This window comes from Ahaetulla prasina, chromosome 11 (genome assembly GCF_028640845.1).
Source record: "Ahaetulla prasina isolate Xishuangbanna chromosome 11, ASM2864084v1, whole genome shotgun sequence".
In the NCBI taxonomy this organism is placed as follows: Eukaryota; Metazoa; Chordata; class Lepidosauria; order Squamata; family Colubridae; genus Ahaetulla; species Ahaetulla prasina.
In genome coordinates, this window is record NC_080549.1 from 24,511,763 (window position 1) to 24,536,927 (window position 25,165).

The 25,165-nt window shown below is 41.6% G+C and overlaps 1 protein-coding gene across 2 annotated transcripts in view; it reads right to left on the minus strand.

The window, feature by feature from the left end:
- The window catches only part of LOC131204956 (ligand of Numb protein X 2-like), a 69,247-nt gene extending 54,867 nt beyond the window's left edge, over positions 1 to 14,380 (minus strand). The window contains exon 1 of one of the 2 annotated variants that reach the window (XM_058196669.1): positions 14,170 to 14,380. The gene's annotated coding sequence lies outside the window, so the exon portion shown is untranslated. Of the gene's footprint in view, positions 1 to 14,149 lie in introns of both variants that reach the window. The other variant, XM_058196668.1, reaches the window with a different exon arrangement.
- Between the last annotated feature and the right edge of the window lie 10,785 nt (positions 14,381 to 25,165).

Sequence of the window (25,165 nt, forward strand, 5' to 3'; positions counted from 1 at the left end):
GAAAGTAATTAGCTGGCATGAAAAGAGTTAAAGCTATGCTTGGACAAGATTTCAAAGAGACATCTAACCAGAGTTGAAAAACTTCATTTTTACTCACAATTCAAAACACCAGATCTTGCTTTTAAGTCTCTGGTCACCCTGAAAGGCTTATTTCTACCTGCCGAAACCTGTTTGAGTTTTAAATTCTTTAAATTTTCTTCTATAAAATAGAGTTATTTTTTATAGTGTCATCTTCTGAAGTGAGAAGTGTCCTTATTATCACACCTCTGTTTTGATTCTTTAATTATGAAATACAAAACAACACACAATATAAGGAGAGCTAGCTAGCACTGGTATGTGCAAAACCAGGTTAAAATGCAGTACTGCAGGCTACTTCAATCCCGACCAGCTCAAGGTTGACTCAACCTTCCATCCTTCCCAAGTCAGTAAAATGAGGACCCAGATTGTTGAGGGCAATATGCTGATTCTGTAAACCACTTAGAGAGGGCTGTGAAGCACTGTGAAGCGGTATATAAGCCTAAGTGCTATTGCTATTGTTTCATGGTATTAAAGGTAACATCATAGGATGTAAGATGCTCCAAACTAAACCTGCCTTTTGCAATTGACCGATGATGACTTTATCAATGCCGGTGGTAATTGTTTTGGGCTAGTAATAGTACCTACTATTATTGGTACTACCTTTGTTCTCTTTTGCCCTAGTCATTCTATTTTTATATGCAGCTCTTTGTATTTTTGTGATTTTCTCCGGGTCTTTCTCTTATTCTGCTGTCTACAAGTACTGCAACATCCACTATCCAGACTTTTTTGTCTTTCTTCTCAACAATTGTAACATCTGGGGTGCTATGGGGCAGATAAGCCTCAGAGCACATTAGTTTCTTTGTTTTCTATTATTTTTTCTACTTTGGGGTCCCACCAGTTCTTTCTTGCAGACAAATAGTATTTCTTGCAGATCTTCCAATCCACCATTATTGCTATTTTGTCATGCCGTTGTTTGTAGTCAATCTGTGTGAGCTTCTTGCAGCAACTAACTAGGTGGTCCACAGCTTCTTCAGGTTCTTTGGAGTGGCGGCATTTGCTGTCTGTTCCCGTTTTCTCAATTCTGGCTTACTGTGCATTTAATCTTAAGGCTTGGCTTCTGCATCCAGAATTAGCCCTTCTATCTCTTTATTCAACTTTACTGCTCTTGGCCATTGCAAGGTCTTCTTGTTATCTGCTTGACCTACTAGGTTTTTTTGCATACTTTGTAATACAGGTAGTCCTCAACTTACAACATTTCATTTAGCACTGAAAAAAGTGACTTATGACCATTTTTCAAACTTATGACAGTTGCAGTATCTTTATGGTCACAATTTGCATTCAGATGCTTGACAACTGGTTGATATTTATGATAGAACAGAACAGAATGGAATAAAATAGAATAGAATAACAGATGGATCGTTAGAGATGCAGTCATTGGTATACAGAGAGATGATGGTTGCAAGTGTTCCAAGGCCATGTGATATTTTGCGACCTTCTGACAACCAAGGTCAATGGGGAAGCTAGATTCACTTAATAATGTGTTACTAATTTAACAACTGTAGTGATTCACTTAAAACTGTGGTGGAAAAGGTTATAAAGTGGGGCAAAACTCACTTAAATAATTTCTCAGCAACATAAATTCTGGGCTCAACTGGGATCGTAAGTTGAGGACTACCTGTCCTTGGCACTCTCTTTTCTATTTTTCATTTGGCCTGTTTTGTAGGCCACTGTGGCTTCTCCGTAAGCTTTCATGGTCCATTACCAAACAGCACACATCTTCTTCATGGCTTTCCAATATTCTCCCAAAGCCCTTTGTTCTTCTTCAACTGTCTGATGTACTTGCAACATCCCACGCCCACCTATTTTCCTAGGTAAGTAGAGTCTGTCAACATCACTTGAAGGATGAAGGGCATGATTCATTGTCATTATTTTTTCTGGTTTTCCTATCCAGGGCTTTTTGTTCTGCTTGACTTCAGTCCATTATTCCAGTTATGTATCTAATGACTAGAATTGCCTCCATATTGTCTTAATGATATTTCCTCCACTGAGTTTAGACTTTAAAATCTCTCTCATCACTCTCGCAATATATTCACTTCTAACCTTCTTCTTGACTGCAGTGTGCAATTACAAGGTAATAGGTCCGTAGTTGCTTGGTGTGGCCTCCCCCCACTTTTTTAATCTTTCATTATCAGGTAGGTTTTGCCAGGTGTTAACCAATCTTCAATTGCATCTGCTTGCAGTATGTTGTTAAACTGCTTGGCAATGAGTGGGTGTAGACCAGTCAGATGTGTCAACCAAAAACTATGCAGTTCATCTTCACCTGGCGCTGACTAATTCGTTATCTTTCTTACCTTTTTTCCATCATTTCTACTCTTATTCCAAGTTCATTTCACACTTTTATTTTATTGTTGTCTACCACCTTTATCCAAGCTACATTTTTGCTTTATTTCTTTGGATTGTTTCTTCTTGTCAGGTGTTGGCTGGTTCATTGTAGTCTCTCCATAGATGGTAAAGTGGTGGAAACGTTTCTGATTTAACTGAAATGGGCAATTCTGCCTATAACAGGCAATTTGAGCTTTGTATTTGCTGATCTTCTTGGCTATAGCTATTATTTGCTACTTTATTATTTCCAGAGCTTCCTTAAGTATTGATCAGGTATTCTTTGGTCTTCTTGTTCTTCAGCTTCTTTTATTCATCTGTTCTAGCTTGCTTGCATTTGATCTTAGCATGCTGATCTTATTTCCCAGTCAAATCTTCAACTTTGGTGATGCTCTTTGATTTTTTTCCTTCTTTATTGAATTTGCATCCCAGATATTCAGTTATAACTGTATCCATACTGTAAATTAGTTGGTTTGTTTCTTGAAGTAAACTAGGGTTTATATTTGATATCAGAGTATTGGCATCTTTCAATGCTTGTGCTAGCTGTTTCTTCAAGGCAAGCAACCTTATTCAGTTATTTTTGTGCCGTCCTCAGCGCTCAGTAATTCTCTGTTTCAATTCTTCTACTTCTTTAGAGGTCTTTGTTCTTTCTGAGAAGGCATAGGAGAGGATACTTGGTTTTGGGAATGAAAAGAATTCAATAAGTATGCTGGCTTCCCCTACTGCTGACTACCCCTGGTTTGCCTCTACAATCTGAGCTTCTTCTGGCAAGACTTTGATTTCTTTGCAGTATCTTTGTATGTCTGCAGTTCTACTAGTCAATACTTCTACCAGTTCTACCAAGTCAATACTTTATGCGATAATATACATCAACATTGACAAAAAGAGGGCTGTGAAAATATTTACAGATCCCTCACATCCTGGACACAAACTGTTTCAATTCCTACCCTCAAAATGACGCTATAGAGCACTGCACACCAGAACACCTAGACACAAGAACAGTTTTTTCCTGAAGGCCATCACTCTGCTAAACAAATAATTCCCTCAACACTGTCAAACTATTTACTAAATCTGCACTCCTATTAATCTTCTCATTGTTCCCATCACCCATCTCCTTCTACTTATGACTGTAACTTTGTTGCTTGTATTCTTATGATTTATACTGATATTGTTTCCTGATTGCTCCTTTGTAGCCTATGACTATCATTAAGTGTTGTATCATTAAGTATTAAATTTGTACCCTATGACTATCGTTAAGTGTTGTGAGTGTTGTACCTTGATGAAGGTATCTTTTCTTTTATGTACGCTGAGAGCATATGCACCAAGACAAATTCTTTGTGTGTCCAATCACATTTGGCCAATAAAATTTTTTATTCTATTCAATTCTCTGCTAGCCTCTGTTCTGTTCTTTCTGATTCTGGATGTTGTTCTTTCCAGAACTGTTACATTCTTTTTCTTCTCGTTGGACTTGCTTTGTAATTATGGTTTGTCACACAGATGTTTAGACTGGATTTGGCATTTTCATCCAGCTATCAAGTCCTTCCCAAGAACCTGGGATGGCAGATGTTTTTCACATTGCTGGTGTTAAAGGTGTTAAAGATGTAAGTTGTTCTAAATAAAGCTGCCTTTGGCAATTGACTGATGGTGAATTTGTCAATGTTGACAGTGTTCAAGTGATGCTCCAGTTGTTTGGAGATTATTATTAGGTTTTAGTATGAATATTGTTTTTAAGAATCTTTTGCAAATGTCATCAAACTAGAACAGGATCCAAAAAAAGTGTATCAAATAAATATATAAAAATAACATACCCACATATTTTTAATTCCTCTTATTTGATTTATCAGCTTTGTTTACTTTGGAAATGAAATTTTTGGAAAATTACTATTAATTTCAGTGGCTATAGATAATATTTTCTACTCTCATTATGTTATCTTCATGAAAATATATTCCTTCACTCTTAAACACAGAAATCTAGACACAATTCGTCACACTTTGCTCCATAGATCTTTTATTTCAGAGAAGACAGAAAAGAACTTGGCATGCAATTTTAAGGACCAAGACTGAACAAATCATGTCTGTCTGCTGCAATTAAAACACAAAATCCCTAAACAAAAGAAAATGAGAGAGGATTTAGTACATTCACTGAAGAGATTTAGTAATAAAATGTTTAGCTTCTAAACAGCAAATACAACGTTGAGACTCAGTGTCTACCAACAATTTTCTTAAAAAGCCCATTTCAATACACACATCATTCAATCTTTATCAGAAAATTACAGTTTAGTTGCTTTTACAAGAGTTAATCCTAAATAATTATTCTATCTTAAGAAGTATTAGCGAAGTACAATGCCTACAGCCACATTTCTAGTTTGGCCCTTTTTTTTTCATTCTAGCCCAATCATGCCACGTACAACGTTTTTAGCAGCCTCAGACATGAAAGAGATTGTTGGAAAAGGCAAACTGTCCATACAATACTAATAATCACAGATACACTCTTTGCCCTCCCTCGTCATTAATACTCCCTGAAATTTACTTGGCAAGAAAAATTCCTTATCCAACAGAATTTGGAAATGTTAATCAGAGTGTCTAGCCAAACAGTGATATACTTTCCCATACCCAATCATTCCTCAAAGGTGACACAGCAACAAATCCTCTTATCTAATATATAATTTTGAAATATTATTCAGAAGAGATAGTCAGACACTTATTAGCGTATCATATCACGAACAATTCATTCCAGAAATAGAATGGCAAGAAACAACAGCTTCTGTTTTGAATTTAACAGTAAGTTTAGATGCAGTGGTGAGAAAAGTAAGGTCTTGGACTAAGAAAAATCAAATGCACAGGTGTAGAATAGGTGGTACCTGGCTCAACAATAGTAACTGAGAGAGACCTTGGAGTCCTAATGGACAATCACTTAACACTTAAATATGAGACAGCAGTATGGTGGAGCTGCCAAAAAAGCCAATGAAGTCTTAGGCTGCATCAGCAGAAGTATGATAATGATGATGAAAATATATACTGCCACCTACTTGCACATGGTGACTCAAGGCAGTTATCAAGGATACAGGTAGTCCTTGGCTTACAATCACAATTGAGCCCCAAAATTTCTGTTGCTAAGTAAGGTATTTGTTAAGTGAGTTTTGGCCCATTTTATGACCTTTCTTGCAACAGTTGTTAAGTGAATCATTGCAATTGTTAAGTAACACAGTTGTTAAGTGAACCTGACTTTCCCATTGACTTTGCTTGTGAGAAGGTCGCAAGAGGGGCTCACACGACCCTGGGACTCCAATTTTTGGTTACGTGTCCCTGGGGATGCTCCAATTGAAAAATGATTATATGTCACATTTTTCAGTACTGTTGTAACTTCGAATAGTCACTAAATGAACAGTGAACTTCAACTCTGCAAAGCTAGCTGGGGAATTCTGGGAGTTGAAGTCCTCCAGGCTTAAAGTTGCTAAGGTTGGAAACCACTGACCTATAGTATCAAGTTCATGTAGACTGTTAGTACCACTTGATGCTGCACTGGTAACACTTCATCTAGATTTGGTGACTATGGCACAGAAAAGATGTTGAGACTCTAGAAGAATGCAGAGAAGAGCAACGATGATGATAAAGGGCCTGGAAGCTAAAAGTGAACAGATGAACAGTTGAGGGAATTGGGTATGTCAAGCCTAATGAAGAGAAAGATTAGGGGCGACATGATAGCTGTCTTCTGGTACTTGAGAGGCTGTCACAGAGATGAGAGGGTTGACCTATCCTCCGAAGCATCTGAGGGCAGGGCAAGAAGTAGAGTGGAAGAGTGTAAAAGTGAGAACCAACCTAGAAGAGATGGTGAGTGGTATAAATAAATTGACATTTCAACTATTCAAAATTCCTGAAATTGTTTCTAAAAAAAACTTTGAAATTTGGCCATTCTTTTCGTGGAGGTAAGAAAATGGTCTTAAAAACAGCGTCTCAGGACGCTGACAAAAATAAAATAATTTTTTGGGAGTCCTATCCTGTGCTGTCAGTGTAATTTTATGAATGACGAACGTAGTTTCACAATAGAAACATAGGGATGGAAGGGGCCTATGAAGTCTTCTATTATACACACACACACCCACACACCCATTGACCTCAGAGGTCTGGAATGGTGTAAGAGACCCTATACCATTCCAGACAAATGGCTGTCCAATCTTTTCTTAAAGGCCTCCAATGGTGGAGTACCCACAACTTCTGGAGGTAAGTAGTTGCACTGATTAATTGTTCTCACTGTTAGGAAGTTTCTCCTTAGTTCTCTACGACTGCTCCCTGCAACCATGCACCACTTCCATGCCTGCCCATAGCCAAATACACTTTTCCATTACTACTCTGCCTTCCAATGACTCTATCCAAAACTCATCTACTCCTGAACACTATATGCCAAATCCACACATTATTTAGCATAATTACTATGAGAGCCAGTCTGGTGTATGCTTAAGGCCTCAGGCCAGAAATTGTGAAACCATGACTTCTAGTCCTGCCTTGGGCAAGATGCCAGCTGGGGGACCTTGGGCCAGTCACTCTCTCTCAGCCCCAGGAAGAAAGCAATAGCAAGCCACTTCTAAAAAATCTTGCCAAGAAAACTGCAGGGACTTGTCTAGAGAATAGAATAGAATAGAATAGAATAGAATAGAATAGAATAGAATAGAATAGAATAGAATAGAATAGAATAGAATAGAATAGAATAGAATAGAATTTTATTGGTCAAGTGTGATTGGACACACAAGGAATTTGTCTTGGTGCATATGCTCTCAGTGTACATAAAAGAAAAGATACGTTCATCAAGGTACAACATTTACAACACAATTGATGGTCAATATATCAATATAAATCATAAGGATTGCCAGCAACAAAGTTATAGTCATACAGTCATAAGTGGAAAGAGATTGGTGATGGGAACTATGAGACGATTAATAGTAGTGCAGATTCAGTAAATAGTCTGACAGTCTTGATGGAATTATTTGTTTAGCAGAGTGATGGCCTTCGGGGAAAAACTGTTCTTGTGTCTAGTTGTTCTGGTGTGCAGTGCTCTATAGCGTCGTTTTGAGGGTAGGAGTTGAAACAGTTTATGTCCAGGATGCGAGAGTGTCTCTGAGAATTGGACAAGATTGAATAGAAGAAAAAAATCTTCCCCAACGAATATATTAGTCTGTCTGCCTAAATGACATCCAGGTCAATAATTTTGTCTCCGTGGCAATAAAACTCTTTATAGGGCACAGTTCTGCCAGCATCAGGGCCTAACATTAGTTCAGACCAGATTTATAAGAAGGATGCCATAATAGTTAACAACGAAACCTCCAACTCTCACCAAAGCTACGGGTGATATTCAATAGGTGCAGCACAGAGACCCTGACAGATGATGAATAAAAATAATTCTAGAACATTATTCTAGAACATTATTCTAGATGTTTTAAATTGAAAAAATCTTCAGGCTAGAGGTTTTGCTATTACAAGTAGTCCTAGACTTACAACAGTTCACTTAGTGACCATTCAAAGTTACAACAGCACTTTAAAAAGTAACTTATGACCATTTTTCACACTTATGACTGTAGCAGCATCCCTATGGTTACATGATTTACCTTTAGACAACTGACTCATATTTATTACATATTTATTGCAGTGTTCCGGAGTTGCTACCTTCTAACAAGCAAAGTCAATGGGGAAACCAGATTCACTTAATAACCATGTTACTAATTTAAGAACTGCAGTGATTCACTTAACAAATGTGGTAAGAAAAGTCATAAAATGGAGCAAACTTACTTAACAAATTTCTCACTTAACATCATAAAATTTGGGCTCAATTGTAGTCGTAAATTGAGGACTACCTGAATTTCTTGAAAACTAATAATAGGCCAAATATACATATCTTTAGCATAATTTATTCTGGGCTTATTGTGAGTGCCAGTTTGATGTAATGCTTAAGGCATCAGGCAAGAAACCACGAGACCATGCCCTGGGCACAAAACTGACTGGGGGACCTTGGTCAAGCCACCCTCTCTCAGCCCCAGGAAGGAAGCAATGGCAAACTACTTCTGAAAAACCTTGCCAAGAAAACTGCAGGAACTTTTCCATACACTCGCTGAGAATCAAGCACAATTAAAGAAAAAGAACATTCTGAACATGTTTAATTCAGACTTCTGATTCTGATCACCATCATATATATTCCCATCTTATAAATTAATAGATCTCAACATCGCCACATTAGGTTTTTGCAGAAAATATCAGAAATTGGTGAATTTATAAAAATTAGCAGACAGCTCTGCATTTCAGGGCTATTAAGATCAGATATTGGTCAGTTGTATTAAATTAGTTTCTCACTTCAGTTGGCTTTCCCCATGCCATGTTTATTAGGAGAGTATCATGTTCCAACATAAATATACAGTACTGAGAGGGCTAATATGTAGCAGAAAAGCATACTGGCAAATCTAATGACAACTGAATCAACACCATTTCATAAAACATGATTTCTGAACTGTTAAAGCACAGACCTCCATTTTCATTTTGAAGAAATTTACACCCAAATCAAATGCTATGATTAGGATCTTAATCAGTTCTTAATAGGTAATGATACTACTGTAATAGATCTCTCAAAGATTGTCTGAAAGCTTACGGCCATGATGGCAAATCTGTGGCACGCCGAGCAGAGGTGAAATCCAACCGATTCGGACGGGTTCAGGCAAACCTGTAGCAGACATTTGGCCTGGGTCGCTGAACCAGCAGCAACTACTGGCTGGCCACACCACGCCACCAAACCAGTCCCCCAGTCGCCGCTCACCCGCCCCATCCAGTCTCTGCTCTGCAGCTTGCCTGCCTGAAGCGCTGTGCCCCAACTGAGTGGTCCTGATCTACCTGCCAGGTAAGCCTGCGAGTCACAGCCTAGCTAGCTCCCCCTGCCCCCCCCCCACTGTCCCAACCTGCAGCCCGGACATGCTTGCCTGCCTTCCACGTGACCTTCCCGGTGTCCCTGTGGCCAGCCTGTGAAAGCAGGCAAGCAAAAGGCCATGTGGAAAGCAGGCAAGCATGTCCGGGACGCTGGGAAGGGAGCTAACAGCCTACTCCCTTCCCCGCAGCCCTGCCATGCTTGCCTGCCTTCCATGCAACAAAAACAAACAAACAAAAGCGAACGGGCAATGGTGGTGCTTTGGGAGACCAGGCGGACAACTGCAGCCAGACGGGGAGGGAGGGCGGCGAGAGCAGCAGCCCCTTCCAAGTGCAGTGCAGGGAGGTGGTGGGCAAGGCAGCCTACCATGCCTGTTGCTGGAGAGGCATGACGATCACTCAGCCAGGGTGGCCTTGGCGGGGGTTGCATCAGCCTCTCAGCCCGTGCCATGCAGCCCTGGCATGCACCCCACCCCCCACATATCCCCACACACCCTACACACACTCCATCCCTGCACATGCGCGCCACTCCCTGCACGTGCCCCATCCCCCATATATGCATTCACAAACCCCCACATGCACCCCTCCCCCTGTGCATGTGTGGCAGAGACCCGATAATCAGCTGGCCGGTGGGAAGCATGCACACATGCATGGCAGAGCTGAACTGGCGCAATGATTTGCGTGCCCACAGAAAGGGCATTGTATGCCACCTGTGGCACGCATGCCATAGGTTCGCCATCACAGCCCTATGGCCTTTGGTTGATCAATATTTAGAGCCGAGGTGGGGCACTGGTTAGAATGCAGCACGCCAGGGTACTTCAGCTGACCGCTAGTTGCAGTTGACATTTCAAATCTCACTGGCTCAATGTTGACCTTCCGAGGTGTGTAAAATGAGGACCCAGATTGCTGGGGGCAAGAAGAGGCTGACTCTGTAAACTGCTTAGAGAGGGCTGTAAAAGCACTGTGAAGCGGCATATAAGTGCTATTGCTATTTAAATTTATAACATTATTGATAGTATAAAGCTGTCTTTGTTACCAAAGATTCCCCTCCAAAATTATTATAGTCATTTGTATTTTCCAGTCTCTAATTTCTGTTTTTATATACTATATCAGCACACCATCTAAGGCTCCACCTAAATTCTCTTCAGTAAAGAACTATAACTACTATGTTGCCTCTAAATGAAAAGGCAAACTTTACCCAGGAATTTCCTGTCTAACACCAGGGATTTAAAAAGGTGAGCTCTTTAAAGCAGCAAAAACATCTTTATCTGAATTTAAAGATTCCCATTTTATGGGAATATCACAGTTGGTTTTTTTACCACCAGATGTTGAAATTAAAATAAAGGGGCGTGCATAAGAGCACAAAAGTGCCTACCGTTCCTGTCCTATTGTTCCCTTCATCATATCAAATTGATATAGTTGATGCATATTTTTTTAATACATATATGTATATTTTCTTCAAATTATGTTGTTTTATCTATGACAACTGTTTGTGTATACTGTTGTGACAAAAAGAATTTTTTTAAAAAAAATTGTACCCTTGTTCTATCCATGTCTCTAAGCTACGAATACAGATTTCTCCCTCCACTACATACTCAAACATAAGAAATGCCCTAATTTCAGTGATTGCCGTTGTGAGCCAAAAGCGTGGGGAGTGCAGGAGGGTTGCGTGTGTGCTCACATCCATAATTCAATGCGCCCTGCCGCCCACACATGCACACGCGATCCCTCCACACTCCCCATGCTTTTGGCATGTGATGGCACTCTGGGCCCACTGGGCCCGTTTTTCGTCCTCCCCAGGCTCCAGGGGCTTTCTTGGAGCCTGGGGAAGGCGAAAATGGCCTCCCCCCCCCACCCACCCCCTCAGAGGCCAGAAACAGCCTCTTTCCCAAATTCCAGTAAACCTGAAAGGCCCAAAATCAGCTGTCCGGTGTGCACATGCGTGCTGGAGCTGAACTAGGGCAACACTCGCATGGCCACCGATATGGCTTCGCGTGCCACCAGTGGTACACGTGCCATAGGTTCATAAAAAATTGTTATTTTAGGGTGTATATAAATTGTTTTAATGCAGGCTGTACACCGCCCTGAGTCCTTCGGGAGAAGGGCGGTATAAAAGTTTAATTAAATAAATAAATAAATAGGTTCACCATCACGGCCCTATTTTATCCCACCAAAAAATAGGCCAGATGGAACTTTGTTTTAAAATTGCTACATACTTTGCCATGTATGAAATGCTTATTTGGATGCATTTTATTAGCCTCACCCAAGTAAAACATTATCAGAAATACCGGTACTTCTTCCTGGCCTGTACATTTTTCATGCCTGTTTCATTCCCGTGTAATTATGCACCTTTCTTACTGGAGTGTTTGCAAAATGAAAGATGCTATTTCAGAATGTTTTACACAGAGGGCTGGCGAAACATTTAACATTCAAAAGTGAGCGATACTCCCAAAGCAGCAAATTATCCCTTCAATCTCAAAGCTCTCCTTAAAGCTAAGCAAATTCAGTTAAAACTCTTTCAAACCGAAGACAAACAAGTGGTTACCTAATCAAAAAGGGCAGAGTCCACGTTTAAACCAACGAAAAGGGCAACCGTGAATCACAGTGTTATTGCAAATACAGCCTTTCCATGGTGTTACAGACATATCAAAAAAAAGGAGGGAAAAAGGAAAGCAAGGTGAACAATTATATCAGATAAAGCCTCTTAATATGTTCGGCTCAGGAATAAATTACTGCATTTCTAGAGCCAGCTATTATTTCTTAAAAGCATTCCTATTTGATATAATAGGAGCATGTGGCAGTTCAAATTAAAAGCAATCCTGAATTATGCTCCTAAATACATTTACTAGAACTACAATTACACAGCACCCAGGAGTAGCGACATATTCACGGCTACTGCCCTTGGGGTAGCCATGAGTCAAGAATGCACAGGCAGAAATGGCGAAAGCTGCACCTGGGCTCAAAACCCATATAGTTTCTCCCATTAGGGAGGGAAACAGTTAATACTGGGTCCCGAATGGGTGATACATGTAGCTTTAAGAAGGCAGTTTGCTATTACTCCCTGCAGGGATGCAGAGAGTCACAATGGCTCTTGCTATTGAAGTAGATTAAAAAAGAATACTAAAATAATCTTTAATCATGCTGATTATACAGGCAAAAAAGTTTTTTTTTAAGTTTGAATCTCTAATCCCCACTCTTTCTATAGTTTATGGATAGCTCAAAACACTACTTTGAGAAATTAAAATGTTTAATGTCTGCACTGGGCAGCGTTGTAATAAATGTAACCCCTATTTTTGCCAACACAGATATAGTTTGGACAGAATATACGTGTAGCCACTTTATCCACAAGGCAGAGAAAATATTCCCCTCCCAGCAACCCTGTAAGTACCAAGGCTAAAAATTACAGGTTGTCCTTGTTTAATGACTATCTTGTATAAGTGACTGTTTGCAGTTATAACGATGATGAAAAAGGAACTTTGTGACCAAGCCTCACACTAAAAATCTTTGCAAGTTTGTAAAGCAAAGTTGAAGGAAGCTCATAAACATGGTTACATTTCAATCAGCAACCAGTTCGCTTAACAGCTGAGTTGCCAGTCCCAATTGTGGTTGCTATATGAGGGCTACCTGTAGTAATTGGCTCCCAATTATCAGCAATTGGTCCAAATTTCTTGAATGAGACTCTTTATAAAGTAAGCAAAAGCATCCGCTTCAAGCCAGGATTTGAGGTATCTTTCATTCCTAATTATATTATCACAGTGGAGCTGGACAAAGAAGATTCAAATTCCATCCATTCTCAACCACAGAAACTCACTAGCGCAGGGGTCTGCAAACTTGGCTCTTTTCAGACATGCGGACTTCAACTCCCAGAGTTCCTCAGCCAGCTTTGCTCTGGGAGTTGAAGTCCACAAGTCTTAAAAGAGCCAAGTTTGCAGACCCCTGCCCTAGGAGATTAATAAATAAACCAGCTTTCTCTCCATCATGGTTTAACCAGTGGGGATACCCCTAAACTAACCAGTGGGGATACCCCTAAACTAACCAGTGGGGATACCCCTAAACTAACCAGTGGGGATACCCCTAAACTAACCAATGGGGATACCCCTAAACTCTAAGCAGGCTTAACCAGGAGCTTTATCAAAGCTTAGAAACTCACAGGATCCTCATTAATATTAAGGGACCACAAAGTGAGCCTGGAAAGTTTTTTTAAAAAGTGGGGGGGATCATTTCAATTATTTATTTGTCAAGCATATATAAGATTACAGATACAAGGATAAACATGATTTGAATACGAGTAAAAAGGGACATTAAGGTAGCCGCTTTGGTGCGCTTATGGAAATCCTTTGAATCCTGGGGGGGAAGCACCGGGAGACCATTTGCCGAAGAAAAACACCGAGGCGCACCTGAAGCCCGCAAAGTAGTTAAAGTGAAATATGCAAACTGCAATCCTGCTTAATTATACGCGCTCCAACCTGATGCTCGCAGGAGGCGCCCACCTGGCCAACAGGGGATGATGGGAGTTGGAATCCAAGATTTCGGGGTGGGGGGGGGAGGCAAAGTTGGGAAAAGCAGTGTGTGGGGGGGGCTCTATCTACACCTTCCTCCCCCCCCAGGATTCATTCCTTATTTGAAAGCGAAAGTTCAATTAAATGAAAAGAAAATTAAAGGCAGTGAAGTGAAGTTGCGGAGAAATAAATCCAGCCACGGACAATACAAACAAGACGCGCTGGTGGGGGAGGAGGGAGGGCGGGGGCGCCACCTGCTGGGAAGGGGCGTGGCCGGCGGCCGGTCTCCCTGCCCCGCGCACGCGCAGTCCCCTCTTCTTCTCCCCCCTCCCCCCCTCCGGGCGTCTAGCTACCTGAAGGGAAGCCTCCTCACCTGGCGGCGGGGGGGGGGAGGGGCGCCGCCTCAGGGCGCGCGGCGGGGCTGCTGCCCTTCCTTCTCCTCGTCGCCCCGCCGCCCGCCTGTTCGCTCGGCCAGCCGGCCCGGGCAACGTGGCCACTGCCGCCAACGCCGCCGCCGCCGGTGCCAGCGAGTTTCCGGGCAGCGGGAAAAGGAGGCGAGCGGCGAGCGCGTCGAAAGCAGGAGAGGGCGGAGAAAGGGCGGAGGGGGAGGGGCTGCAGCGCTGCGCCTGAAGTGGCCCTGGTGGGCGGGGCCAGGGATTGGGCGGGTCCTCCTGACTCCGCCCCCTCCCTCCCTCCCTTCGCTTTTCTTCTTCCTCGTCGTTTCCCTTGCCTTCCTTCTATTGTTTCTTCCTTCCCTCTTCTCTTTCTTTCCTTTTCCTGAAATATTTTTCTAAAGCAGGGGCCTCCGACCTTGGCAGCTTTAAGACTTGTGGACTCCAACTCCCAGAATCCCTCAGCCAGCTTTGCTGGCTGAGGGATTCTGGGAGTTGAAGTCCACAAGTCTTAAAGCTGCCAAGGTTGGAGACCCCTGTTCTAAAGCACTTATTGCATGAGAGCAACCTCACAGATCCCATTTCCTAGCTGAAATACTGCTGCATTTATTTATTAAATTTATTCGGCCCCCCCTCCCAACTGTCGTCAGCCCTGGAAGTGAGGATTCCCTATACGGCTTTCCATATTTGCTGACTTTTGCCCCACTGGGTTAGGATACGATTCAATGTACTGTGGAAATTCAGAAAAATAATTATCGGAATGTCACGAGTGGATGCCTATAAGTCTAAAAAGTAAATTTGCCTTCTCTTAATTCTTGTTCCATGGCATCACGTTTGTCCTGGGTATTATTTATGAAATAAATGGCTATGCCGTATAGAACAGGGGTGTCAAACTCAAGGCCCGCCCAGGGTGCTTCGATCTGGCCTGCGGGGCCGCCCTGGAAACAGTAGAGGACTGGCCTGCAATGCCTCTGCCAGCAAAAACGGTGCTCGGGAGGGCCGCAGGCTGGCAGAGGGTTGCAGGAGGAGAGCCTGTTTTGTCTGGCAAAGCGCTCGGGCCTCCACAGGCGCCCCCAACACGAGTGACATTGAGCTGGCCGTGCCCACCCTGGCCACGCCCTGTTCTGTCCTCCTTCGCCTCCGTCAGAGTGATGGCTTAATTAGCCGGCACTATCAGCTCTGGCAGCAGAATAGCGAGCGTCTGCCAAGTGTCTCTGTTATCTCCCTTGACGCTGATGAGTCACCCAGGAACAAACTTCAGCTCTTAGTTAATCAGTTGATTTGCCTGCTACGAAGAGGCACAGCAGCTCTCGCTGCCTTTATATCCTGTGGGGTGTGGCTCCATGACTCAGCACTTCCTAGGCCTGCCCCACTCCTGCGTCTGTTGTTCCCGCCTCTCCTGCCTACGAAACCTAGGGTCCAGCCAGGCCTGATTGCCATCAGCTGGGCCTGGAGGAGTGGCCTGGGGGGGGAGAGTCAGGGGATGGAGGCCTCGTTATCTCTTCCACCTGGCCTGCCTCTGGCTCCTGGAGCTGAGCCAGGGAAGCCGGTGCCCCCGAGGTAAGTCCTGACAGCCCTTCCCCCTCACTGTCCAAGTCACTTTCTGGCAGGAGGCCCGGCTCGGGGGGCGCAGACACAACATGCCCACTCCAGACCCCTGAGGTCAAACACAACCCTGATGTGTTGTGAATGAATTTTTTTTGCCTCATGTTATGATCTTTCTTGCTACATATAACTGATAATTTATAACCCTTATAATTGATTTTATCCCTCTGCTGATGAAGCCTAGGACGGCCTTGTGCTGTTTTTTTTTGTTTTGTTTTTTGGTGGTGGGTTGTTCTGAATTATTTTCAGAATTGTTTATAATTGTTCTCAATTATAAACCACCCAGATTTGCTGAAAGTCCGGCAGCATATAAATTTAATAAATTATTATTGTCGTCGTTGTTATCATTATAGTTGTTGTTACTATTAACCATCACACAGTCAGCCAGATGTTCAGACTGGGTTTGGCGTTTTTGACTACCTACTGAGTCCTTACCAAGGACCTGGGATAGGCAAATCTGGATGTTTGACGGTGTTACAGATATTGTCGCAGGATGGAGGCAGTTCCAAGTAAAGCCACCTTCTGCAATTGACTGATGGCAAATTTGTCAGTGTCTATGGTGTTCAAGGGGTGCTCCAATTGTTTTGGGATTGCACCCACGGTGATGATGATGATGATAGATTTAATGTTCAGTTTGTCTGGGACTGGTAAGAGCTGTTAAGGTAACATCTAAGTATATAGGAGTAGATCATCATCATCATCAACCCCCCTCCCTACTGTCAATAACTGGCCACGGAAGAGAGATTCTTTCGGCCAACTCTCTTCTCCCCCAAGCCTTCCATGGGGACAAAACGTCTATTTTGCATCATTGCTTAGAGTCCAAAGTCCAGGCTTTGCTCCTTACCTTTGCACCAGCTTTCCACTGGTTAACAACATTTCTGTGCTCACAACAGCAGAGTCATCCCCTGCCAGTGACTGATGGCACGCAATGACAAATGGAGCATGGCACATAGATATGTGCACGTATGCAAGTGTGTCACATGTACACCGTCATTGAAGATCCTGCACTGATTTTAACTAGAGCTGGCAGGGAAAATGGATATCAGGACAGCTATACGCTGTATATGTTTTCTGTCTAATTGTTTTTTAGGTATTAGGTCATTCTTAGGTAATCCTTCAAATGAATTATATGGGCAATACAGGTTTATTTATTTATTTTATTTATTTTATTTATTTATTTCGATTTTTATACCGCCCTTCTCCCGGAGGACTCAGGGCGGTGTACAGCCAAGTAAAAATTCAATATATAAACATTAAAAGAAGTTAAAAAGAAATATTATAATGTGGCCGAAATTTTAAAACCATTTAAAATCTTAAAACATAAATACCCCAATAAAATTTCAATCCAGTCCCGCTTGGATAAATAGGTGCATTTTCAGCTCACGCCGAAAGGTCCGAAGATCAGGCAATTGACGTAAACCGGGGGGAAGTTCATTCCAGAGCGTAGGAGCTCCAACAGAGAAGGCCCTTCCCCTGGGGGCCGCCAGCCGACATTGCTTGGCGGACGGCACCCTGAGAAGGCCCTCTCTGTGTGAGCGTACGGGTCGGTGGGAGGCACAAGGTAACAGCAGGCGGTCCCGTAAGTACCCGGGTCCTAAGCCATGGAGCGCTTTAAAGGTGGTAACCAAAATCTTGAAGCGCACCCGAAAGACCACAGGAAGCCAGTGCAAGCTGCGCAGGATTGGTGTTACATGGGAGCAACGAGTTGCCCCCACTATTACCCGCGCAGCTGCATTCTGGACTAGCTGCAGCCTCCGGGTGCACTTCAAGGGCAGCCCCATGTAGAGAGCATTGCAATAGTCCAAGCGGGAAGTGACAAGGGCGTGAGTGACCGTGCATAAGGCATCCCGGTCAAGGAAGGGGCGCAACTGGCGGACCAAGCGTACTTGGTGGAAGGCCCTTTGATAGATAAGCCCAATCTCCCACACGGAAGGGAGGTTGAGGAGATCGGTGTTTATCCGCTTGTTTTTTTATGTGCCTCAGCGGCTTCCGCTAGCACTTTTCCAGTCTTCTCCCAGCCCTTCCTCAGCAACTCCATCCACTCAGTCAGGGTCATAGAAGAGGGAAGTTCTCTGGGCAGTTCGGGCATGGGGACAAAGTCCACGCCACTGGTGAGCTGGAAAGGGGTTGATCTGGGGCTGCTGTGCACGGCGTTGTTGTAAGCCACTTCTGCAAATGGCAGCAGGCCCGCCCTTAAGAACAGGTGGTCCTTGATTTACAACAGTTCACTTAGTGACCGTTCAAAGTTCGGACGGCACTGAAAAAAGCGACTTACGACCATTTTTCACACTTACCACTGCAGCATCCACCTGGTATGTAATTAAAATTCAGACGCTTGGCAACTGAGTCATATTTACGACGGTTGCTTTGTCCCAGTGTCATTTGGTCCCCTTTTGTGATTTCCTGGCAAGAACAGTCAATGGGGAAGAAGGATTCACTTAACAACCATCTTACTAAGTTAAAAACTACAGTGATTCACTTAACAACTGTAGCAAGTAAGATTGTAAAATGGAGCAAAATTCACTTAGCAACAGAAATTTTGGGTACCATTGTGGTTGTAAGTCAAGGATTACCTGTTGTACTATTAATAACTTGGAAACTGAGCGATAGCATTAACGGAGTTTTAATTCGGTGTTTGTGGCCAAGATAGAATCTGAGGGAAAATTTTTATAAAATGTTTTATAGATGGCACTTAGATCCTAAAAAATTATCGTGTATGTATCCAGATATGCAAGCAAAATGTTGGAGATGTAATTGTGATGACGCTACATATTTTCACATTTGGTGGACTTGTAAGGACATAAAGGCCTTTTGGATAAAAATTTGGTGGATTTTACAAAATGTTTTGAAAAAGAAGATAAAGTTCCTGCCGCAATTTTTCTTGTTGGGAATTATTACGGATTGTACAGTAATTGAGACTAAATTGATTTTAAACCTAATAACAGCAGCAAGATTACTAATAGGACAATACTGGAAGAAAAAAGAAGTACCTACAATAGAAGAATGGATATTGAAAGTTGCCAATTTGGCTGAGATGGCGAAGATATCAGCCTTTTTGAAAGACAATACGCAAGAAAGATACTTAAAGGAATGGAAAAAATGGATTGACTATATTCAACGTAGATATCAGACTAAGAGTTATCAGACTGTTTTTGAATGATTATGATGTATTATTCTTGATTGTTTTTGGGGGAAGTTAGGAATTGATGATTGTAGGGGTATAATTAAGTTGGGATGAAAATTTTTTAGCATATGTTTGTTTTATTTTTAACTATACCTTGTGCCCGTTCCGGGAAGTCGGGGGGGGGAGGGGGGTTGTGAAGGGAGGGGAGAGGAGGGGGGGAAAGGGGGAAAAAATTTTGTAAAACTTTTTGAATTAAAAAAAAAAAAAGGATTACCTGTTGTACTATTAATAACTTGGAAACTGAGCGATAGCATTAACGGAGTTTTAATTCGGTGTTTGTGGCCAAGATAGATCTAAAGAGAGAAGTATTGCATGGACTCGGTAAATATTTATGTGAAATAAGTGTGTGTGAGTTCTAACAGAATGAAATCTTGAAAAGCACTGAATCCAGATGGATTTTATGAGCAATTCCTATAAAATATAAATCCATTTCTCAGACTATTTGCTCAAACGTTTTAAGGTTCCTGCTTTTTGCCACACCTTATTCTGAGTCATTCAGGTGTGCCAGCAAACTATGTTGAGACACTTTCGGTTTGTACTGTATCAGGTATTCAAATAAAGAATTGTGTTCTCTGGACCAACACAGGTAGCCTGTTGCATTTTATCTCACCAGTTGGGAAGGAGCAAACACTTTCATGGGATGAACAGGTGTGCAAATCATTCTAGCTTATTGAGATGAGGCACAGAGAATTGTGAGAGGTATTTTATTTCTTCTTACAAACAATTTTGTCTCAAAGAAATAAATGATGTTTATTCCTTTAAATAAGAAGAAAAGAGTCCAGTGGGCTTCTTGATGGCTGCACATTGTTCTTTTTTACCACAGAGATAATAATTACAATTGCAATCTTATCTTGGGAAGGGCTGAACTGAATCTGCCCTCCCAAACTATTCCCCAGGAGTATTTGATTATCAACAACCCAACTAATCTAATTAATTAATAACCTTTTGGTCAAATAATAACTTAAAAATAAAATGGGCTTTCTTCTTATAGGTAGCTATGATCCCATCATCAAAGATGAAAATGCTATACATTAGCTTTATGCTGGTGTTTATATTTTCCTAAATGAGAAAATATCTCTTCTAAGAATAATATCTCCACGAGACCCAAGAAACCATCATTCCTTTTCCAGTGCTGCAGGGTCAACTTCAGGATGCAAAGTAGAACATAGAATAACAGGGTTGGAAGGGACCTTCGAGGTCTTCCAGTCCAACCCTCTGCTCAAGCAAGAGACCTCTGCCATTCCAGACAAGTGGCTGTCTAATCTCATCTTAAAAATTTCCAATGATGGAGAACTCCAACTTCTAGAGGCAAACTATTCCAATTAACCAATTAACAATTAACTAATGGTTCTCACAGTCAGGAAATTTCACCTTAGTTCCAAGTTGTATCTCCCTCTGATAAGCTTTCATCCTTCTTGCCTTGTTACTTCTTGTCCTGGCGTCAGGTGCTTTGGAGAATAATTCCACCTTCTTCTCTGAGAAGTTCCACCCTCAAGTAAAAGAGGAGGACCCATCTTCAAAGCTGAGATTTGGTCTCATAGGGGAAATGGAGTATAGTGGACATGGAGACCGAAACTCCTTTCTAGCTGTCATTGAAGTGAATTGCTCATTCAGAGTTATCTATGAAACTGTGGCAAGGTTAGCCTGACTTGGTGCTATGTGGTGTCAAGGGGAAAACATCTCCTAAAATAGAATAGAAATTATGACTGTATTATATTCATGTACTGCTATTTGGACCTCTATGATTACCGCTTACATAGTACATTTTAAAGCAATAATGTACTACAGGTAGTCCTCAACTTACAACAGTTTGTTTAGTGACTGTTCAAAGTTACAATGGCACTGAACAGAATGACATGACCGTATTTCACCCTTACAATCTTTGCGGCCTCCTCATGGTCAAAATTAAGATGGTCATAAATCAAGGACTACCTCTATTGGTTTAAAACAAAGGAGACAAGAAGTGAATAAAGTACGACCCAACTAAGTAATAATTCAATATAATATGCTTTGTTTATGTGATAATTATTTCCTTCTGTCACATCCAATTACAATTTAATAGCATATTTTTCTGGGAATTGCTAGCAATGTTCTCAGAGGCCACATCCCACTCTGGAGCCTCAGGTTGTGCAATCTTGATCTACAGTAAGTTTAAATAATGCATAATAAAAGCTAAGTAGCAACAATATACACATTATAACTTTCTAAAGGTGTTTGGCAAGCATTATTAAACCTCCTAAATACAGATAGTCTTCAACTTACAACCATAATTGTGCCCCAAATTTCTGTTGCTAAGGACATTTCTATCATATCGCAAGATCTCAAATGGACAGCTAACATCAAAAACATCATTAAAAAAGGACAACAAAGAATGTTCTTTCTGCGCCAACTCAGTAAGCTCAAACTGCCCAAGGAGCTGCTGATCCAATTCTACAGAGGAATTATTGAGTCTGTCATTTGCACCTCTATAACTGTCTGGTTCGGTTCTGCAACCCAACAAGAAAAACACAGACTTCAGAGGATAATTAGAACTGCAGAAAAAATAATTGCTAGCAACTTGCCTTCCATTGAGGACCTGTATACTGCACGAATCAAGAAGAGGGCCGTGAAAATATTTGCAGATCCCTCGCATCCTGGACATAAACTGTTTCAACTCCTACCCTCAAAAGCGGCTATAGAGCACTGCACACCAGAACAACTAGACACAAGAACAGTTTTTCCCGAAGGCCATCACTCTGCTAAACAAATAATTCCCTCAACACTGTCAGACTATTTACTGAATCTGCACTACTATTAATCGTCTCATAGTTCCCATCGCCAATCTCTTTCCACTTATGACTGTATGACTATAACTTGTTGCTGGCAATCCTTATGATTTATATTGATATATTGATCATCAATTGTGTTGTAAATGTTGTACCTTGATGAACGTATCTTTTCTTTTATGTACACTGAGAGCATATGCACCAAGACAAATTCCTTGTGTGTCCAATCACACTTGGCCAATAAAAAAATTCTATTCTATTCTATTCTATTCTAAAGTGAGTTTTATCCCATTTTATGACTTTTCTTTTGTTGGTAAGTTAATCACTGCAGTTAATAAGTTAGTAACCCCATTGTTAAGTGAATCTGTTTCCCCATTGACTTTGCTTGTGAGAAAGTCGCAAAAGGGGTTCACGTGACCTTGGGACACACCAACTCATAAATATGAACCAGTTGCCAAGTGTCTGCATTTTGGTCACAGGATCATGGGGGATGCTGCAAATGTGTGAAAACATTTCACATAAGTGTGAAAACTGGTCAAAAGTCACTTTTTTCAGTGTTTTGAACAGTCACTAAATGAACTGTTATAAGTCGAAGACTACCTGTATCAGATTCTAAGATAAAAGTTGGAGAGCATCCTCAGGACACTATTCTGAATTTCAGAGTTTAAGGAATCTGTCAGAAGGGAAGATAGGAAACATTTTATTGACTGTGAGTGTTGCCACGTCACAGTGACAACAATTGCATTTAAAAAAAACTACAGCGCGGGAAGAAAGTAGGTAGGAAAGAGTAGAGAAGGAGGAGGGGAATAAGAAGGTTAGATAGGGTAAGAAGGGAGGAGTGGAGAAGGAGGAGAGGAAGTAGTAAAGCGAAGGAGATGAAGGATGTGAAAGTAGTAGAGGGTAGAGAGGGAGGTTGTGGTCCTTGAGTGGCGCAGGCTGCTAAACAGCCTGTTATTAACAGCAGCTGCCTGCAATTATTGCAGGTTCAAGTCCCACCAGGCCCAAGGTTGACTCAGCCTTCCATCCTTTATAAGGTAGGTAAAATGAGGACCCAGATTGTTGGGGGCAATAAGTTGACTTTGTATATAATATACAAATAGGATGAAGACTATTGCTTAACATAGTGTAAGCCGCCCTGAGTCTTCGGAGAAGGGCGGGGTATAAATGTAAATAAAATAAAAATAAATAAAATAAATAAAAGGAAGTGGCAATCGGGCAGGCCTGAATCAGTAATAAATGAAAATTAAGGATTAATGATGGATAATAGTTTGCACATAAATATGATGTTGGAAAATGGAAATAAAAATTATTTATTAAAAAAAACTACAGCTGGAAGAAAGTAGGTAGGAAAGAGTAGAGAAGGAGGAGGGAATAAGAAGGTTAGATAGGGTAAGAAGGAGGAGGAGAAGGAGGTGAGGAAGTAGTAAAGCGAAGGAGATGAAGGATGTGAAAGTAGTAGAGGGTAGAGAGGGAGGTTGTGGTCCTTGAGTGGCGCAGGCTGCTAAACAGCCTGTTATTAACAGCAGCTGCCTGCAATTATTGCAGGTTCAAGTCCCACCAGGCCCAAGGTTGACTCAGCCTTCCATCCTTTATAAGGTAGGTAAAATGAGGACCCAGATTGTTGGGGGCAATAAGTTGACTTTGTATATAATATACAAATAGGATGAAGACTATTGCTTAACATAGTGTAAGCCGCCCTGAGTCTTCGGAGAAGGGCGGGGTATAAATGTAAATAAAATAAAAATAAATAAAATAAATAAAAGGAAGTGGCAATCGGGCAGGCCTGAATCAGTAATAAATGAAAATTAAGGATTAATGATGGATAATAGTTTGCACATAAATATGATGTTGGAAAATGGAAATAAAAATTATTTATTAAAAAAAAAAACTACAGCGCATTCATTTTTATTTTGAAATAACTTTAACCAAGTACTTACTTGTGTTTGTTTTTTAACTGAATAAATAATTTCCTCTCCAGGAGGGAGGATAAATCTGTCAACTAGAACAGCAACCCAATATCTAATCCAAGGTTTTTTCAACACAAAGATATTGCCGTTTATAGCTATACTTTTATGGCTGGAGACCTGCTATTTCCTGTGTATAATTGAGGGAAGAAATAATCTTTGCTGCTAAACATCTGGTAGAAACCCTGTCATTAAAGCCTTCAAAGGGTCTGTGCTAAATGCCTTTACTCTTAACTTTGATAACATCTGGAGGGCAGAGACAAACATAATTGCTTTGCGGTTTTGAAAAGTACTGCTAGGAGGAGGAAAATGAATTTACGAGGTGTTCCTTATGAAGGGCTTATAATGAAAACATACGGCAAGTCTTCGTCTTGGGAAATTCATCTTCAGAATGTGAACTCACCATCAGTTCAAAGTTATCTCTTGTTTTGCACAACAAGCGGAAAGGATTGCTTAGTGAAACAGAGGAAGTCTTCCAGATGGGTGAATTCAGCCCTTGGAGGAGAAATACAGTCAAAGAGAAGCAGGCTTTTAATTACTGTTACCTGTAGCGGTTTTCTTCTGCCTGTGGTTCTCCAGGTATGTTGGCACTGCAGCTTGTGGCATTTCAAGCAGGGTGATCGTAGGGCAGGACCGACCAGGAATTCTAGAGGTTGGATTCCTGGCACAAAGTCTAGAAGACAACACAGGTAGCCCTCGACTTATAATAGCTCATTTAGTGACTATTTTGAAGTTAAAAGAGCACTGAAAAAGTAACCTAAGACCATTTTTCACCCTTACGACAGTTGCAGTATCCCCATGGTCACATGATTTACATTCAGATGCTTGACAACTGGTTCATATTTATGACAGTTGCAGTGTTCCAGGGTCACGTGATCCCTTTTGTGACCTTCTGATAAGCAAAGTCAATGGGGGAAGCCAGATTCACTTAAACAACTGTGTTACTAACTTATCAACTGCCGTGATTCACTTAGCAACTGTGGTGCAAAAAAGATCGTACAATGGGGCAAAGCTCACTTAACAAATGTCTCACTTAGCAACATAAATTCTGGGCTCAGTTGTGGTCGTAGGTTGAGGACTACCTGTCCTTTAAGGCAGGGGTCTCCAACCTTGGCAACTTTAAGACTTGTGGAGTTAAACTCCCAGAATTCCTCAGCCAGGTATGGGGAATTCTAGTTGTGCTGGCTGGGGAATTCTGGGAGTTGAAGTCCACAAGTCTTAAAGTTACCAAAGTTGGAGACCCCTGTTTTAAGGTATTGATCCATTATTTCTCTTTCAGACGGGAGTCTACTGTATACATGTATTGAGTTGACTTATGACCAGTTCTTTAGTGACCATTCAAAGTTACAATGCATCTCCCCAGAAGCTGGTTCTGAAGTTATGATGCTTGCCTCACCCCCAAGTCATGTGATTGTGTGTCAGGAGCTCAGCAACTAGCCTGCATTAATGGCCATTTGCA